Raw genomic sequence first — 4768 nt, 5'->3', positions numbered from 1 at the left:
CGGGCTGGCTTAGAGCCAGAAAGAAAGGCAAAGCATAGGAGAGAGGGATGGAACATGCAGGCAAAGTGACTGGTGGCAAATGTCTTGTGACTTCCACATTTGGTTATTTAAAAAAAATATGTGGGTCTCACAGGGGCTGAGGTGTGGGGAAGGGTGGAGAGGAAAAGCTAACAGGAGCAAGGGAGTGGGAAAGAGGATGGGGCGTGGGGTTAATCCAGGAGTGGGAGGGTGAGGCCAGCAAGAGAGGGACTAGGAGGCAGAGGGGAGGTTGGTGCACACAACCAATCAGCAGAGAAGAAACGACATCCATAGGCTGGAGCTGCCAAGGGCAAAGAACGGAGCTGTAACCGCCACCAGGATGAACCGCCTCCTGCACTCCCTGCTGCTAGCCAGAGGAAATATTTATATTCAGAGTAGCTGCCAGCCCCATCGTCTACCTGCTATTCACATGGCAACATCATAAGCAACTTTCTGATTAGCGTCAGCCTGAACACTGTCTCGTTTGGAATGATCTGCATATGATTCCTAGCTTGCCCTCCCCCAAGGGGAGCTGGAAGTGGTTGGGTTGGATTGTGTGCAGTTGTAAGTGGCTTCTCTCAGGAACAAATTCTCAGTCTTGCTTCAAGGCCTAAATTGCTCGTCAGTTGGAGCCAGGTAGATATTTCTCTATGAGACGCAAGCTAAAATATGGACCGAGTTAGTAATAAAGACCTGAGTCACTTTGTGGATTGGGGATGTTATTACTAACCTGGTCCACCTGTTAGCCTGAGCCCCAGAGGCCTGTCTACACAGCAGCTGGGAGCGTGCCACCCTGCCCAGCTAGACAGACCTGCGCTAGCTGGGTTTGAGCTAGAGTGCTACAAACAGCAGCGTGGACGTTGCGTTCCAGCATGGACTCAGGCTTTGTCTATACTACACAGTTAGGTTGACACAAGACAGCTTGCGTCGACCTCGCTGTGGTCACGTCTTCACTTGAATTTGGCTCCTGCCGACGTCGGAGCCTCTCTGCACCGATTCAGTCACGCCACCTCCCTGGGCGGTGTTGAGTCACGGTTGCTGTAGTTAGGTCGACGCAGTGTCCGTGTAGACACGGCATTGCTCATGTCGACTGTTACTGGCCTCCGGGAGCCACCCACAATGCCCCACGCTGACAGTACAATTGATACAAGCGCTCCTGGTGGGGACATGCACCGCCGACCCAGAAGCCAAGTGTGGTCTGTTGTACTAGCAATACATGGCTGGCTGGCTGGCTTCAATGTGAGTTGTGGTGCTCAGAACCCCTGACAATTTGGCTCAGTCTTTGAACTTCCCCAACTCCCATCTATTACATATGGAACATGGAAAATATAGAGAGAGTCTTGTCACTCTTTAGTCCAGCGGGTGATGGGTTCACTAACAGAAACCAGACAAGGAAGCCTCACGGGGCAGAGGGGAACCATTCAGCTTTCAAGCTCTGGCCAGAGGCTTTAGTATAACCATTTACCACAGGGTATTTCTCCCAGCCAGTCAACACAGGAATCGCCAGACCTGCTCACACCATTGGCCCGTCCACGTGCATGTTGCCTCTGCTACAACGGCCAGTGCCAGATACTTTGGCGAAGAGTGAGAGAAACCCGATGTAAGCAGTGTCAGGATGAGCTCTACCCTAATATCTGGTGGTGAATTATGGCGAGTGTGGAAAAGAACTTCAGGGGCTGATCTTGTTTGCATAGGCACACCCACCCGCCTAGCATGAGCCGACAGCAACCAAAAGTGGTTACTTTGGCTGGTGTGGGATCCCCCAGTTTCTCTGTTATTGGGGCAGGAAGAATAAAGTGTTGTTACCCTGATTATGTGAATCAAGACCAGCGGAACTGTTGTATGACAGAGGGACTCACCATTAACTAAGTAGCACTCGCTAGACAAGGGGCATGGGTTCCAAAACCCAGTGAACTGAGAGAGGCTGGGGGGCAGGTAGTTGTAATGGATGGTATGGGCCCCTTTTGGGGGACCAAAACACCAATTGTATCTGCTTCTGTCTCCAATGTTGAATGTCAGAGCTGATTTTGATTACATTAGAAGTCTAGTATCAGAGGGGTAGCTGTGTTAGTCTGGGTCTGTAAAAAGCAACAGAGAGTCCTGTGGCACCTTTAGGACTAACAGATGTATTGGAGCATAAGCTTTTGTGGGTGAATGCCCACTTTGTTGGATGCATATATGAAAGCTTATGCTCGAATACATCTGTTAGTCTTAAAGGTGCCACAGGATTAGAAGTCTAGTTACAGGCTGCTGAGCTGAATTCCCTTTAGGCTAATGGTGTACCAGCACTGGGGCTCCCCTACTACAAACTGAAATCACTGAGTGCTGTATTAACTAGTGGGGGAGCCTGAAGATATATTGCTGAGTAGAGCTGAGCAGCTTGTGGCAGGCGGGGCAGTTGGCCTTGGACCCCGTGTGCCCCCCTTTCCCCCCCATCTCCACTGGGAGGGTAAAACTCTGCAGAACATTTGAACCCCTGGGGCTGCACTGACCAGGGACAGAGACTTTTGGGGTGTTGGACTTTTGGGACTTTGGGTGATTTTTGGGTTGCTGGACTCAAGAACCAAAGGGAAAGAACATGGCCCAATTTGGTGGGGTGGGTCTTTTTGCTCATGGTTTGTGTTAGGAATTCTGTTTGTGCATTGTTTCCCTCCTTTATTAAAGGGCTTTTGCTACACTCAGACTCTGTGCTTGCGAGAGGGGAAGTATTGCCTCCTAGAGGTGCCAGGGGGGTGGTATGTAATTGTCCCAGGTTACTGGGTTGGGGCTATAGCCAGTTTTGCATTGTGTTATTGAAACGGATCCCCTAGATACTAAACCCGGCCCTTGCTGCTGCCAACTCAGACCGGCAGAAGGGTTACACCTATAACGGACAAGGATGTAAAAACGGGCCCATACTATGGAGGGAAATTGTCCTAAACCCATCATAGTTGGGTTACGCCCGAAGTGCAATATTTTATCACTCGCATAAAAAAAAATCTGCCTTTAGCTAACTGGATGTTTGCAAATATACAGCCCTCTTTTGATTCTTAGCCTCTGTGATATCTTGGGCTAATGAGTTCCGCAGGTGAATTACGCATTGTGCTTTTAAAACAAACAAAGTTTCCTTTATTCATTCATATTTCTGTAAATAACTCTCTCTGTAAATAAAATGCAAGCACACTGCACCTTTTAAACATTCAATTTATATCCATAACAGCTAACACAAAAGAACAAGAGGGTCTTACTGATAAACTTGATTTCATTTAAAGTAGAGTTTGACAAAAATAGGATGGGATTGGGTTGGGCTGGGTTTTTATTTAAAGCATTTGCCTTTAATCACACGCACAAAAGAAATCATAATGATCCCTGGCCTGACATTCACACATGATTACTGATGGTTCTTGCATTACTTATACTCCACCAGCACATTAAAAAGAAACCCAGGCAGAGGCCCTGGGAGGAAAAAGTCACTTTTAAAGCAGCAGCTGGTCAGTTTCATCTCCAGGATATATTTACAGTGAAATTCATTAACATCAGTGACCAACATAGAAGCAACCATTTGATTATTCACTGAAATTTAAATATTAGAAATTAGGTGATGTTAGCTATACACAGCTATATTTAAAATACAATTCAATACATTTCTCAACACAGAATCCTCTAAAAACTGAAGAACCCCCCAAATACACAAATACCAGATCATCCTTACTCGAGTTCATATAGTTATTTATACCCAGTTTTAAACCCAGAGATCAAAAGCTATGACCCTTCCCCACTCCACCCAGCCTTCCCTTGGCTTTGTAAGCAGCAAGAAGATCCTCTCTCTAAAAAGAGAGCTTGGGCTGGGAATGGCCAAAGATTTGGAAAAAGCCCCCAAATTAAAGGAGCAGGCCCCAGCAGCAGCCATTTTGAATGTTCACATGCTTGCTGTAATGTCATATGTTCACTGCTGGTGTGACAATGCAAAATGGCTGCCACACAATTCAGTTGTAGTGGAGGGGCTTAAGTGGGGGTTAGGACGAGAAGGAGATTAAAGAGCTAATGGAAAGGCAGGGGGTCTGGGATAAAGCAATTTTCCATTATGCAAACTGGCTATGGTTTTGAATTCTGGGTTGCAGCAGGCGCATTTGCAGTTCCGTTCACGTCTCAGTTTTGAGGGGGGATCAAGGGGTCCTGCCTTTAGATAAACGAGTACGGCTGCCAAAGAGCTTTCGGGTTACTAGCTAATTACCACCAGACGTTCGGGGCCATTATCACACGCAAAAATAGAGCCCAAGAGATTCCAGACTGGCCTGACACACCACAGGAAGGAAATGCGCCCAATCGTCACATGCTTATAAAGGACTGAGGGGCATTTCCCACCTCAGGTGCTGACTGATGACTTAGGAGGAGTCACTGCAGATTAATATTGGCATAACTGAGCTCAGATGCTGGCCCCAAGTGTCTGCCTTGAACTTAGGACAGGAAGTCAATAGCGGGTCCGTCCTAAAGGCCCCATCACCTCCCTTCAGCCCCCTGCCAGGGAGGCATTAGAGTCAGCCCTAGAAAGGAATCTGTGCTCCCAGAAACGTTGGCAAACAGCCTAGTACCAGAAACAAAGCACAGGTCTGTCTCATCTTACGCTGGGGTTACGTTCCGCAGTCAGCGCCTAAAGTGAAAATCGCGTCCAGTCAAATTCCATTGAGTGGAATGGTGGGCGGAATCGCCCGCACTACAGAAACAGTATTTCAATTGTTATTTTTCTCTTTTTGGGGTTTTTTTTTTTTTT

This window comes from Terrapene carolina, unplaced genomic scaffold, assembly GCF_002925995.2.
Source record: "Terrapene carolina triunguis isolate 2854851 unplaced genomic scaffold, T_m_triunguis-2.0 Scaffold111, whole genome shotgun sequence".
In the NCBI taxonomy this organism is placed as follows: domain Eukaryota; kingdom Metazoa; phylum Chordata; order Testudines; family Emydidae; genus Terrapene; species Terrapene triunguis.
The sequence above is the reverse complement of the archived record's forward strand: the minus strand, read 5'-3'. Positions refer to the sequence as shown.